The sequence below is a fragment of the Manis javanica genome, chromosome 10 (assembly GCF_040802235.1).
Source record: "Manis javanica isolate MJ-LG chromosome 10, MJ_LKY, whole genome shotgun sequence".
Taxonomy (NCBI): Eukaryota; Metazoa; Chordata; class Mammalia; order Pholidota; family Manidae; genus Manis; species Manis javanica.
In genome coordinates, this window is record NC_133165.1 from 84,981,580 (window position 1) to 84,996,638 (window position 15,059).

General features: G+C 43.1%; 1 protein-coding gene across 1 annotated transcript in view; it reads left to right on the forward strand.

The window, feature by feature from the left end:
- Nucleotides 1-2,923, forward strand: part of LOC118967301 (nuclear envelope pore membrane protein POM 121-like) — a 33,845-nt gene extending 30,922 nt beyond the window's left edge. Inside the window, exon 15 of the mRNA XM_073213485.1 lies at nucleotides 1,468-2,923. The gene's annotated coding sequence lies outside the window, so the exon portion shown is untranslated. The remainder of the gene's footprint in view (nucleotides 1-1,467) is intronic.
- The last annotated feature ends 12,136 nt before the right edge of the window (nucleotides 2,924-15,059 follow it).

The window sequence follows — 15,059 nt, forward strand, 5'->3', positions numbered from 1 at the left end:
TTTGTTTTCTTCTTATTGCTGAATTATATTCTATTGTGCATACATTCATCTACTGATGGACACGTAAGTTGTTTCCATTTCTTGGCTGTTGTAAATAGTGCTGCGATAAACATAGGGGTACGTCTATCTTTTTCAAAATGGGCTGCTGTATTCTTAGGGTAAATTCCTAGGAGTGGTATTCCTGGGTCAAATGATATTTCTATTTTGAGCTTTTTGAGGAACCTCCATATTGCTTTCCACAATGGTTGAAAGTATTTACTTTCCCACCAATAGTGTAAAAGGGTTCCCCTTTCTCCACAACCTCACCAAGATTTGTTGTTGTCTTTTGAATGTTGGCGATCCTTACTGTTGTGAGGTTATATCTCATTGTGGTTTTAATTTACATTTGTCTGATGACAAGCAATGTGGCCCATCTTTTCATATGTCTATTGGCCATCTGAATTTCTTCTTTGGAGAACTGTCTTTTCAGCTCCTCTCCCCACATTTTAATTGGATTATTTTTGTTTTTTGAGCTGTGTTAGCTCTTTATATATTTCGGATATCAACTCTTTATCAGATCTGTCATTTATGAAATATTCTCCCATACTGTAGGATGTCCTTTTCTTCTGTCGATGGTGTTCTTTTTTTTTTTAATTTTATTTTGGTGTCATTAATCTACAGTTACATGAAGGACATTATGTTTACAAGGCTTCCCCCGTCACCAACTCCCCCCCACATCCCTGTTCACAGTCACTATCAACATAGTAAGATGCTGTAAAATCACTACTTATCTTCTCTGTGTTGCAGAGCCGTCCCCGTGCCCCCCCCACTATACATGCTAATGATAATGCCCCCTTTCTTTTTTTCCCACCCTTATCCCTCCCTTCCCACCTGTCCTCCCCAGTCCCTTTCCCTTTGGTAACTATTAGTCCATTCTTGGGTTCTGTGCTTCTGCTGCTGTTTTGTTCCTTCAGTTTTCTTCTGTTCTTATACTCCACATATGAGTGAAATCATTTGGTACTTGTCTTTCTCTGCCTGGCTTATTTCACTGAGCATAATACCCTCTAGCTCCATCCATGTTGTTGCGAATGGTAGGATGTTTTTTTCTTCTGGCTGAGTAATATTCCATTGTGTATATGTACCACATCTTCTTTATCCATTCTATTGATGGTGTTCTTTACAGAAGATTTTAAGCTTGATATAGTCCCATTTGTTCATTTTTGCACATCTTCTTTATCCATTCTATTGATGGTGTTCTTTACAGAAGATTTTAAGCTTGATATAGTCCCATTTGTTCATTTTTGCTTTTGTTTCCCTTGCCTGGGGAAATACATTCATGAAGTCACTCATGTTTATGTCCAAGAGATTTTTGCCTGTTTGTCTAAGAGTTTCATGGTTTCATGACTTACATTCAGATCTTTGATCCATTTTGAATTTACTTTTGTGTATGGGGTTAGACAATGATCCATGTTTCCTCCTTTTTTGCAGCCATCACCTCGGGCTTTGGAGCTGTGACCCAGACCCCCAGCTGCGGGTCCAGTACATCAGTGTTTGGCAGCATCACCTCATCGCCCTTCATGTCTGGTGTTTCAGCAGGCCCCACTGGCAGTGGGGGCTTTGGGATGAGCATGGCTGCCCCCCACAGCAGCTTCACCACTGGGGTGTTCATCTTTGGGGAAGACACAGTGGGAGTAGTGGTGGCATGACCCTTTTCCCTGGGTGCAGCTGGCCGGAGCACACCCTTTCCCTTCCACAGGGCCAGCATGCCTCAGAACACATCTGTGTTTGCACATCAGATTTGGAATGGGCTCAGTGCCGAAGTCCAGCTCCAGCTGACATGTGGGTCACGAAGGAAAGGACAGCGTCAGCGAGTGAGATGAATGAGGAGACGAAACACCCAGTAAAGTTGTAACATCTCCTGACATCAAGTGGCAGGCTCTTTATTTTTGTATTTTTTTTATGGTCTACGTAATGTTGAACATTTTTTAAAATTATAATACAGTCCTTTTTCTGTCAGTTTACATAATTTCATCTTATGACCCATAAATAAATATCATTATTTCTTCTAATAGTAGCTATTTAACATTTAATTTTTAACTTTCCCCTAGTCTATTGTGATTAGTAATTCATGTAAGCTACGTGCTAGGTGCTAAACAGAAAATGGAGTAAGACAGCGTGTGGTTAAGCATGTGGGCTATGATTTTTAGTTTAAGCATGTAAGATTATATAGAGTTCTAGATATGTGTCTAAGGCTATATAAAGTTTAAGCCGGTTATATAAAATGCAAGCTATATGTCTTCTGGTTATTAAGTGTAACTATATTATTAATTAAATCCTATCCTACACATGTGGGTTGAGGCTTACATCTAAAATCTAGTGACAGTACTCCTATCACCCATTCCTTAACATTCCTATGAATACAATAAAAACACTTTATTCTTTCATAATATTCATTCCACAATTTCAGATGTTTATACCTTTCCTCCTGCATCTACAGGCACTAGGGCCTTGCAGTCCTCTTTATCCTTTATATAATAACACTAAATCTGCTCTTACTACCTTACTATTAATATAGTAATATTTTATAAATTTATCATAAATGTTTATATATGGGATATTTATAAATACAAATTTTATTTTGCTCATAAATTCTGAGAGGGTTGCCAGAGGTGTCTTCTAATTTTATAAGCAACATAAGGGGCGCCCTGGGCAGTGGGGACTATTAATCTTTATTACTTTGCTGTTTCATAAAAGTTTCTTGGGAGAATGGGTTTTTCCATGTCCTAGGTTCCCATAACTCCTTCTCTGCCAATATTCTAAAGAAATCCTGGTTAGTCATGTTTGAATTGTTACAAAGGGGAGGACAAACTGCATGTAGTTTTAAGAGAGGCCTGGGCTGTACTGCCTCACTTATTTGTGGCAGTATGCTATGCCTGGAACAATTGGTACCATAACACTGGTTTCATTTCCGGAATTGTTGCTTTGGATCAATATTTTGGGTTATGTTATTTACTAAAGATGAATAAATCTTAAGTACATAAGATTTCCCATATATGAGCCCAATCACCAACATCATAACTGCAAAAATAAGTGCGGGAATTAGCAGGGGCCAGCTATGAGTTTCCTATTTTCAGGATTCCTCCTTGTGCCTGGACCTTGTCAAACAGCATGAACAGCATGGCCTGCGCCAGCTCGGTCTGCAGTGCCAGGTGCTGCTTTAAGTGCCGAAATGGTCTCCGCTCTAGGAGCTGTATGCTGTGGTGAAGAGACAGATGTTATCTGTAAACAGCGTCAGGTAGCAGTGTGACTCATGACTGGAGGAGCTATGTAGGTAGGCAGTGGGAGCCTTTCTGAGACAATAGCAAACTGAGGCCATGGCTATAGTTCCAGAGTTGGGAGTAGGGACATCGGCTGGGGGTGAGGGCATTCCAGGCACAGGAGCAAAGGCCCGAAGGCAGAGATGAACTTATGTTTTCATGAGCAGAGAAGAGCCAGGTGTGGCTAGAGGTTTATAAAGGCAAGTGGGATAAAATGACCTTAAGAGACGGCAGAAAGGAAGATCTTTCATGGCCTTTTAAAATGTTTTTGTTCAAGTGCTAAGGGAAGTCACTACAGAATTTCAGGTAGAAGGAAGTGATTTTATTTGCCATGTGGAAGATGCATGATAAGTAGTTTGGGCCCTGGTAGCTTCCATTTTCTTCACTGAATATAAGAGCTCCTTGGTGTGGGTTAGGGGGAGATGTGTATGAAGGAGGGCCTCTCTCAGTAGCCATTTTGGAGAGGGGGAGAAAACGACGTGTGAGAGCTGTGCTGGGCAGTTCTGAAGTCTGGGAAATTGTGGTTAGGAATTTGAAGCAAGGTCAGTCAGCAGAGTTGTGTCTGCCCAGCAACATTGTCTTGAGGTGTGGACCTAAAATAAGTGGATAGAGAGTAAACCCAACCTGGTTAAATGGCATAGGGAGCAGGAGGAGCAGGGGGCTGACTACAGGCCCGGATAGGCAGAGGATCCGGAGTGGGTGCAGTTGGCACGGGAGCAGGGACCGCACCGTGCTCACAGCGAAGATCTGGGGGCAAGAGCAGTTCCTGGTTGTGATAAGGTGTGACCTCCAGAGGTTGGGTGGGGGGGAAGATTACGTGCAAGGTCAGCACCTCGGGGGGCACCCTCCCCACCTCAGGCCTAGACAGATACAGGTATGTGTGAGAGGATCTTCCCAGAGAGCCGCTGTGGAGGGTAGCCCAGCATGGGCAGGAGGCTACATGAGAGCGTGTGCAGGAGACCGAGTTCGAGTGGGCCTGTGGGAGGATGGGGGCTTACTGTGGGGTGGGGCTGCTAAGTAGAGGAGAGGTGGCAGGCAAACGGGAAGGAGACATAAAATTAGTCCTGAGAGAAGAGAGGTCCACTTAGTGTCCCCCTCAGCTGTGCTGTGGTGCCCAAGGGAGTGCAAAGGTTCTCCTCAGGTGGCCAAAGGGCAGCTCGGGCTTGTGCTCTGCTGCAGCTGGTGGGGGGGGGGGGGAGCGGGCAGGCTCACCTGGAGCAGAGGTTAGGACCCAGTCACCCCGTGTGCTTCCTTACCGAAGGGTGAGCCGGACAGTGGTGCGGGCCAAGGGATCCTGTGGGGATGCATTTGCAAGAAGACCTCCCCCCAGTTCATTACCACCTGCTCTGACACCTACTTGTGGGCCTAGTTTTCACAGTTCTTTGCAGTCTCTCCATTCCAGGCACATCCACACCCACCTTTGGTCAGAACACCCCTGCCCCTGGGGTGGGTGCATCGGGCAGCAGCCTCTCCTCTGTGGCATCCTCAGCACCTGCCCAGGGCTTTGCTGGATCTGGAACCTTTGGTAAACTGCAAGTCTCTCTAGTCAGGGTGACCTGCATATTCCTTGAAGATGGGGTGGGGTTGTGGGGGTAGCATTGTGTATTTTCCTTGGTCCTTGTCCCCACCGCAAAAAAGAATCAAAAGGCAGAGACACAGTAGTGAAGCAGAGGAAAAGTTTTATTTAAAGTTACTTACAGAAAAAGTGCAGGTGACCTCAGAGAGAGACAGCACCCTGCAAGGTTGAAAAGAGAGAGTTTAAAGTGAAAAGGTTACACACTTGGAAAGTGCAGGTGACCTCAGGGAGAGGAGCGCCATGAGAGCTTGGGGGTTCCCCCTTTTAAGGATTCTTCAGGAATGTGACTAAGGGCTGGAGTTGCAGACCTGTTAGGTGATCTTTGAATAATACTTAGAACTAACTTAACACAAGCAACTTCCTGCTGTGATTTCTCCCTGGGAGCCGAGCCTTCTTGGTCTGGGAGCATATCAAACAAGACTGCCTGCCCGGCCCCCAGGGTGGGCTGAGTTATTGTCTGTTTGCTAAAGAGTTAAGTTAAGAATCTTACTTCTTAACTTCCTGGGTATTAAAACACAATCTTATTTTTAAGATGGAATCCTTCCTGCCTGTGACTATGTTGTTTATGCTGGGCATTATTAATTGCCCAGATTGCAAACTACTTGATTAGGGCCAAAGGAGAAAAAAAAAACAGCATGTAGGTTAGGTCAAAAAAATAAGCTGGGCCTGCATGATTAACACAGGGCTATGCTGAGGTACCCTCCTTTCTCTGGGGAATATTCAAACATTCCAGGACAAGTTGCTCCAGGCTTTTTGAGCTTTAACTGATCCACTCTGGGTCACTGTTAGTGGGCTTTTTCCTGGCCTTATTCTCTTTCCATCCCACTCATATCTATTTTCCTGCCTAACAGGGTGCAGTCCCTTCTCCTCTGGGAAAAAAACAGGCTAATAAGCACAAGAAAGATGTGACCTCGCTGGCAGTCAGGCTCCGCTGAGGAGCCATTTCTGGCAGAACTTCTCCCAAGCCACCGGAAAGCCAGGTGGCCTCCTGCCTCCCAAGGAACCCAGCCTGGGAAGCCCTGTTGAAGCACCCAGAATTCTGTTGGCCTGGCCCTCCACAGGTTATGGCACCCAGAGAAGCAGTCTCTGGTAATAGCCTCCCTGATGAGGTCCTTTTCCATTGGTGCAGGATCAGGGACCCAAGAATTCCAACAGAAAACAGAGGTGATAAGCACATTGGCAAGAAGTAGCCTACATCCCTTGCCCCCACCCCGGACCCCTTACCCGGATATGTAGACTTTGGCTCCTACTGGGAAGAGCCTCTGACCTGTTCCATAAAGCAAACTGACTGCAGCAGATCTCTGGCTTCAGCCTGCATGGAGGGAGGGGCAGCCCTGGAGGCCATTGCCCTCTCCTGGAGGAAGCAGAGCCTCAGGCTTTTTGCAGGAGAGGAGGCAGGATGTGGCAGAGCAGAAGCTTGATGGATACCTTTCTTTACTTGAATGGTTCCACTGGTGAGGCTGGACAGAATGAAGAAACATCTGGACCACCAGCTGAAAATATGTCAATGTGAGAGGTGAGACAGAGGCTTCCTCCTAAAGCCACAGGTAATATGAACATATTGTTGGATTCCCCTGAGGAAGGCGCCGCCCCAAATCACTCACCAAAGACGTTTCTTGATGCAACAAGCAAGAGGAATTTATTCGGAAGCCAACTAGTTGGGGTCCAAGTCAGCCCGTCGCAGCGGGTCTCAACGAGGACCCAGAGCACACAAAGCCAGAAGGTTTTTTTTTTTTTTTTTTTTTTTTTTTTTTTTTTTTTTTTACTTTTTTTTTTTTTTTTTTTTTTTTTTTTTTTTTTTGAGAGGGCATCTCTCATATTTATTGATCAAATGGTTGTTAACAACAATAAAATTCAGTATAGGGGGGTCAATGCTCAATGTACAATCATTAATCCATCTCAAGCCTAATTCTCGTCAGTCTCCAATCTTCTGAAGCATAACGAACAAGTTCTTACATGGTGAACGAATTCTTACAGAGTGAATAAATTCTTACATGGTGAACAGTACAAGGGCATTCATCACAGAAACTTTCGGTTTTGATCATGCAATATGACCTATAAACCATCAGGTCAAATATGAATATTCATTTGATTTTTGTACTTGATTTATATGTGGATCCCACATTTCTCCTATTATTATTATTATTTTTATTTTTAATAAAATGCTGAAGTGGTAGGTAGATGCAAGATAAAGGTAGAAAACATAGTTTAGTGCTGTAAGAAGGCAAATGTAGATGATCAGATGATCAGGTGTGTGCCTATGGACTAAGTATTAATCCAGGCTAGACAAGGGCAGCAAGACATCCACGGATGCAGAAGATTTCTCTCAAAGCAGGGGGGGTGAGGTTCTGAGCCTCACCTCTGTTGATCCCCAAATTCTCACCTGATGGCCCCCCTGCGACTGTGCCTGTCTTAGGTTGTTCCTCCCTTGAGGAATCTTACCCGTCTCTGGCTAACCAGTCATCTTCCGGGGCCATACAGGGAAATGTAAAGTTGGTAAGTGAGAGAGAAGCCATATTGTTTGCAAAGGTTAGCTTTTAACTTCTTTGCAGATTTATGCCCTGTGGCTTCTATGCCCAGCACTTGTCTCGAGGTATCTTTACCACCTGGAGGAATTATGATACTCGGTAAATTCGATATGAGGCACGAATTCTATTTAAGGTTTGTAATTAGGAAGGAAGAAGAAAAGCTATAGATGTAGCATATGAAGGAAACTTGGGAGGATTGATTATTTCTTTGACATATCTTCTTGTATAGTACCTTAAGTATGTACAGGTTTTAAACTACTAACTAATTTGCACACACATATTAACATAATAGGAATACGGTGACATAAACAAAGCAAATCTATAATTACCAGCCATCTCCAGTGAAGCCAAGAAAACCATTTAGGCACCCTAGGCATTTGTGAAAATTTATCTATGATATGATGGATATTTTCGAACTGTACTTGAACCATCAGACAAATTAAAGCAGCCCATTTCTGGGATCTGTTCACATCCCATATGTTCTTTTAACCATAGATAGTCTATAGTCATGAGATTTTGGGGTGCTACAACTTGCACCCCTCCCAACTCCTGGTTGAGTTCCAACAGTACAGATCCAGTCAAATTCGTTGTCTCACTGTATGCACATGCCAGCCTAGACATCTCCCTCCTCCTTCTTATGGCAAGTCCAGGAGACGGTGGGCTGGATGCAGCCACAACCGCAGCATCGTCCGGATCCCTGTGGAGGCTTTTTGATGATCATCCCCCGGCACGAGTCCTCCAGAGAGTGCTGATGCCGGAAGCTCCTCCTCATATCGTATCTTAGTTCATTTTCTGGGTATCCAAGCTAGGCCTTGATCTTCTGCCTAGAAACAAACAGACCCTTTGCCCACACTTTGACATGCCCTCTATACCACTGTGCAGAACTCATTGGAGGTCAGCACACAGTAACTGCTTTTTTTTTTTTTTTTTTTAATTAAGAGAAAGGAATATTATCAGAAAAGAGTACCTCCATAGCTGATCATCTGACACCCTTTAAGTGATCAACATTAAGGATATTTAAAGCATGCGTTGATCTTTGATTTACCAATAGTTTTATCCTGTTAAGGAGTAATCCCCCTTTTCTTTCTTTCTTTCTTTTTTTTTTTTAAATTTTTAATCTACACTTACCTGAAGAATACTATGTTTACTATGCTCTCCCCTATATCAGGTCCCCCCTAACAACCACATTACGGTTACTGTCCATCAGCTTAGCAAAATGTGGTAGAGTCACTACTTGTCCTCTCTGTGTTGTACAGCCCACCCTCCCCTTTCTCCCTCCCCCCCATGCATGCTAATCTTAATACCCCCCTTCTTCTTCCCCCCCCTTATCCCTCCCTGCCCACCCATCCTCCCCAGTTCCTTTCCCTTTGGTACCTGTTAGTCCATTTTTGGGTTCTGTAATTCTGCTGCTGTTTTGTTCCTTCAGTTTTTCCTTTGTTCCTATACTCCTCAGATGAGTGAAATCATTTGGTATTTCTCTTTCTCCGCTTGGCTTATTTCACTGAGCATAATACTCTCCAGCTCCATCCATGTTGCTGCAAATGGTTGGATTTTTCCACTTCTTATGGCTGAGTAGTATTCCATTGTGTATATGTACCACATCTTCTTTATCCATTCATCTACAGATGGACATTTAGGTTGCTTCCAATTCTTGGCTATTGTAAATAGTGCTGCGATAAACATAGGAGTGCATCTGTCTTTCTCAAACTTGATTGCTGCGTTCTTAGGGTAAATTCCTAGGAGTGGAATTCCTGGGTCAAATGGTAGGTCTGTTTTGAGCATTTTGATGCACCTCCATACTGCTTTCCACAATGGTTGAACTAATTTACATTCCCACCAGCAGTGTAGGAGGGTTCCCCTTTCTCCACAGCCTCGCCAACATTTGTTGTTGTTTGTCTTTTGGATGGCAGCTATCCTTACTGGTGTGAGGTGATACCTCATTGTAGTTTTAATTTGCATTTCTCTGATAATTAGCGATGTGGAGCATCTTTTCATGTGTCTGTTGGCCATCTGTATTTCTTTTTTGGAGAACTGTCTGTTCAGTTCCTCTGCCCATTTTTTAATTGGGTTATTTGTTTTTTGTTTGTTGAGGCGTGTGAGCTCTTTATATATTCTGGACGTCAAGCCTTTATCAGATCTGTCATTTTCAAATATATTCTCCCATACTGTAGGGTTCCTTTTTGTTCTATTGATGGTGTCTTTCGCTGTACAGAAGCTTTTCAGCTTAATGTAGTCCCACTTGCTCATTTTTGCTGTTGTTTTCCTTGCCCGGGGAGATATGTTCAAGAAGAGATCACTCATGTTTATGTCTAAGAGGTTTTTGCCTATGTTTTTTTCCAAGAGTTTAATGGTTTCGTGACTTACATTCAGGTCTTTGATCCATTTTGAGTTTACCTTTGTATATGGGGTTAGACAATGGTCCAGTTTCATTCTCCTACATGTAGCTGTCCAGTTTTGCCAGCACCATCTGTTGAAGAGACTGTCATTTTGCCATTGTATGTCCATGGCTCCTTTATCAAATATTAATTGACCATATATGTTTGGGTTAATTTCTGGGGTCTCTAATCTGTTCCACTGGTCTGTGGCTCTGTTCTTGTGCCAGTACCAAATTGTCTTGATTACTATGGCTTTGTAGTAGAGCTTGAAGTTGGGGAGTGAGATCCCCCCTACTTTATTCTTCTTTTTCAGGATTGCTTTGGCTATTCGGGGTCTTTGGTGTTTCCATATGAATTTTTGAATTATTTGTTCCAATTCATTGAAGAATGTTGCTGGTAATTTGAGAGGGATTGCATCAAATTTGTATATTGCTTTCGGCAGGATGGCCATTTTGACGATATTAATTCTTCCTAGCCATGAGCATGGGATGAGTTTCCATTTATTAGTGTCCCCTTTAATTTCTCTTAAGAGTGACTTGTAGTTTTCAGAGTATAAGTCTTTCACTTCCTTGGTTAGGTTTATTCCTAGGTATTTTATTCTTTTTGATGCAATGGTGAATGGAATTGTTTTCCTGATTTCTCTTTCTATTGATTCGTTGTTAGTGTATAGGAAAGCTACAGATTTCTGTGTGTTGATTTTGTATCCTGCAACTTTGCTGTATTCCGATATCAGTTCTAGTAGTTTTGGAGTGGAGTCTTTAGGGTTTTTTATGTACAGTATCATATCATCTGCAAATAGTGACAGTTTAACTTCTTCTTTACCAATCTGGATTCCTTGTATTTCTTTGTTTTGTCTGATTGCCGTGGCTAGGACCTCCAGTACTATGTTAAATAACAGTGGGGAGAGTGGGCATCCCTGTCTGGTTCCCGATCTCAGTGGAAATGCTTTCAGCTTCTCGCTGTTCAGTATAATGCTGGCTGTGGGTTTATCATATATGGCCTTTATTATGTTGAGGTACTTGCCCTCTATTCCCATTTTGCTGAGAGTTTTTATCATGAATGGATGTTGAATTTTGTCAAATGCTTTTTCAGCATCTATGGAGATGATCATGTGGTTTTTGTCTTTCTTTTTGTTGATGTGGTGGATGATGTTGATGGATTTTCGAATGTTGTACCATCCTTGCATCCCTGGGATGAACCCCACTTGGTCATGGTGTATGATCCTTTTGATATACTGTTGAATTCTGTTTGCTAATATTTTATTGAGTATTTTTGCATCTACATTCATCAGGGATATTGGTCTGTAATTTTCTTTTTTGGTGGGGTCTTTTCCTGGTTTTGGTATTAGGGTGATGTTGGCTTCATAGAATGAGTTTGGGAGTATTCCCTCTTCTTCTATTTTGTGGAACACTTTAAGGAGAATGGGTATTATGTCTTCTCTGTGTGTCTGATAAAATTCCGAGGTAAATCCGTCCGGCCCCGGGGTTTTGTTCTTGGGTAGTTTTTTGATTACTGTTTCAATTTCTTTGCTTGTAATTGGTTTGTTTAACTTTTGTGTTTCTTCCTTGGTCAGTCTTGGAAGGTTGTATTTTTCTAGGAAGTTGTCCATTTCTTCTAGGTTTTCCAGCTTGTTGGCATATAGGTTTTCATAGTAGTCTTTAATAATTCTTTGTATTTCTGTGGAGTCTGTCGTGATTTTTCCATTCTCATTTCTGATTATGTTGATTTGTGTTGACTCTCTTTTTCTCTTAATAAGTTGGGCTAGAGGCTTATCTATTTTGTTTATTTTCTCAAAGAACCAGCTCTTGGTTTCGTTGATTTTTGCTATTGTTTTATTCTTCTCAATTTTGTTTATTTCTTCTCTGATCTTTATTATGTCCCTCCTTCTGCTGACTTTAGGCCTCATTTGTTCTTCTTTTTCCAGTTTTAATAATTGTGATGTTAGACTATTCATTTGGGATTGTTCTTCCTTCTTCAAGTGTGCCTGGATTGCTATATACTTTCCTCTTAAGACTGCTTTCGCTGCATCCCACAGAAGTTGGGGCTTAGTGTTGTTGTTGTCATTTGTTTCTATATATTCCTTGATCTCTATTTTGATTTGTTCATTGATCCATTGATTATTTAGTAGCATGTTGTTAAGCCTCCATGTGTTTGTGAGCCTTTTTGTTTTCTTTGTAGAATTTATTTCTACTTTCATACCTTTGTGGTCTGAAAAATTGGTTGGTAGAATTTCAATATTGTGGAATTTACTGAGGCTCTTTTTGTGTGCTAGTATGTGGTCTATTCTGGAGAATGTTCCATGTGCACTTGAGAAGAATGTATATCCTGTTGCTTTTGGATGTAAAGTTCTATAGATGTCTATTAGGTCCATCTGTTCTAGTGTGTTGTTCAGTGCCTGTGTGTCTTTACTTATTTTCTGCCCGGTGGATCTATCCTTTGGGGTGAGTGGTGTGTTGAAGTCTCCTACAATGAATGCATTGCAGTCTATTTCCCTCTTTAGTTCTGTTAGTATTTGCTTCACATATGCTGGTGCTCCTGTATTGGGTGCATATATATTTAGAATGGTTATATCCTCTTGTTGGACTAAGCCCTTTATCATTATGTAGTGGCCTTCTTTATCTCTTGTTACTTTCTTTGTTTTGAAGTCTATTTTGTCTGATATTAGTACTGCAACCCCTGCTTTCTTCTCACTGTTGTTTGCCTGAAATATGTTTTTCCATCCCTTGACTTTTAGTCTATGCTTATCTTTGGGTTTAAGGTGAGTTTCTTGTAAGCAGCATATAGATGGGTCTTGCTTTTTTATCCATTCTATTACTCTATGTCTTTTGATTGGTGCATTAAGTCCATTTACATTTAGGGTGACTATTGAAAGATATGTACTTATTGCCATTGCAGGCTTTAGATTCGTGGTTACCAAAGGTTCAAGGTTAGCTTCTTTAGTATCTTACTGCCTAACTTAGCTCGCTTATTGAGCTGTTATATACACTATCTGGAGAGTCTTTTCTTCTCTCCCTTCTTATTCCTCCTCCTCCATTCTTCATATGTTGTGTGTTTTGTTCTGTGCTCTTTTTAGGGGTGCTCCCATCTAGAGCAGTCCCTGTAGGATGCCCTGTAGAGGTGGTTTGTGGGAAGCAAATTCCCTCAGCTTTTGCTTGTCTGGGAATTGTTTGATCCCACCATCATATTTAAATGATAGTCGTGCTGGATACAGTATCCTTGGTTCAAGGCCCTTCTGTTTCATTGCATTAAGTATATCATGCCATTCTCTTCTGGCCTGTAGGGTTTCTGTTGAGAAGTCTGATGTTAGCCTGATTGGTTTTCCTTTATAGGTGACCTTTTTCTCTCTAGCTGCCTTTAAAACTCTTTCCTTGTCCTTGATCCTTGCCATTTTAATTATTATGTGTCTTGGTGTTGTCCTCCTTGGATCCTTTCTGTTGGGGGTTCTGTATAATTCCATGGTCTGTTCGATTATTTCCTCCCCCAGTTTGGGGAAGTTTTCAGCAATTATTTCTTCAAAGACACTTTCTATCCCTTTTCCTCTTTCTTCCTCTTCTGGTATCCCTATAATACGAATGTTTTTCCTTTTGTATTGGTCACATATTTCTCTTAGTGTTGTTTCATTCCTGGAGATCCTTTTATCTCTCTCTATGTCAGCTTCTATACGTTCCTGTTCTCTGGCTTCTATTCCTTCAATGGCCTCTTGCATCTTATCCATTCTGCTTATAAATCCTTCCAGGGATTGTTTCACTTCTGTGATCTCTTTCCTGACATCTGTGATCTCCTTCCGGACTTCATCCCACTGCTCTTGCATTTTTCTCTGCATCTCATCCCACTGCTCTTGCATTTTTCTCTGCATCTCATCCCATTGCTCTTGCATTTTTCTCTGCATCTCTGTCAGCATGTTCATGATTTTTATTTTGAATTCTTTTTCAGGAAGACTAGTTAGGTCTGTCTCCTTCTCAGGTGTTGTCTCTGTGATCTTTGTCTGCCTGTAGTTTTGCCTTTTCATGGTGATAGAGATAGTTTGCAGAGCTGGTACAAGTGACCGCTGGAAGAGCTTCCCTTCTTGTTGGTTTGTAGCCTTTTCCTGGGAGAATAGCGACCTCTAGTGGCTTGTGCTGGGCAACTGCGCGCAGACAGGGCTTCTGCTTCCTGCCCAGTTGCTTTGGGGTTTATCTCCGCTGTTGCTGTGGGCTTGGCCTGGCTGGGGCTGTTCCTCCAAAATGGTGGAGCCCCGTTGGAGGGGGAGCAGCCAGGAGACTATTTATCTCCGTAAGGGGCCTCTGCTCCCTGCTGCCCAGGGGGTTAGAGTGCCCAGAGATCCCCAGATTCCCTGCTTCTGGTCTAAGTGACCTGTCCTGCCCCTTTAAGATTTCCAAAAAGCACTCTCCAAACCAAAACAACAGCAGCAACAATGAGAGAGGGAACAGAAAGAAAGAGAAAAGAAAAAAAAAAAAAAAGGAAAAAAAGGGGAAAAACAAGCAATTTTTTTTTTTTTTTTTTTTTTTTGTCCTCAGGTGCCGGTCCCAGGCACCCGCTCACTGGTCCTGCTGCCCTGTCTCCCTAGCACCAGGGTCCCTGTCCTTTCAAGGCTTCCAAAAAGCACCCACCCACCGGTCCCTCAGGGAAGGAACGCTCAATATTCTTTGTCCTCAGGCACTGGTCCCACGCACCCGCTCACCAGTCCCGCCGCCCTGCCTCCCTAGCACCGGGGTCCCTGTCCCTTCAAGGCTTCCAAAAAGCACTCGGCAAAAAGAGAGAAAAAAAAGGGGAAAAACGCGCGATTTCTTCCGTCCTCAGGTGCTGGTCTCAGGTACCCACCCACCGGTCCCACAGGGAAAAATGCGGGATATTCTTTGTCCTCAGGTGCCGGTCCCAGGCACCCGCTCACCGGTCCCGCCACCCTGCCTCCCTAGCACCGGGGTCCCTGTCCCTTTTAGGCTTCCAAAAAGCACTCACAGAAAAGAGAAAAAAAAAAGGGGAAAAACGCGCGATTTCCTCTGTTCTCAAGTGCCGGTCTCAGGCACCTGCCCACCGGTCCCGCAGGGAAAAACGGGGGATATTCTTTGTCCTCAGGCGCCAGTCCCAGCCACCCGCTCACCAGTCCCGCCACCGTGCCTCCCTAGCACTGGGGTCCCCGTCCCTTCAAGGCTTCCAAAAAGCGCTCGCCAAAAAGAGAAAAAAAAAAAAAGGGGAAAAACGCGCGACCTCCTCCGTCCTCAGGCACCGGTCTCAGGCACCCGCCCCCAGGTCTCACAGGGAGAAACGCAGGATATTCTTTGTC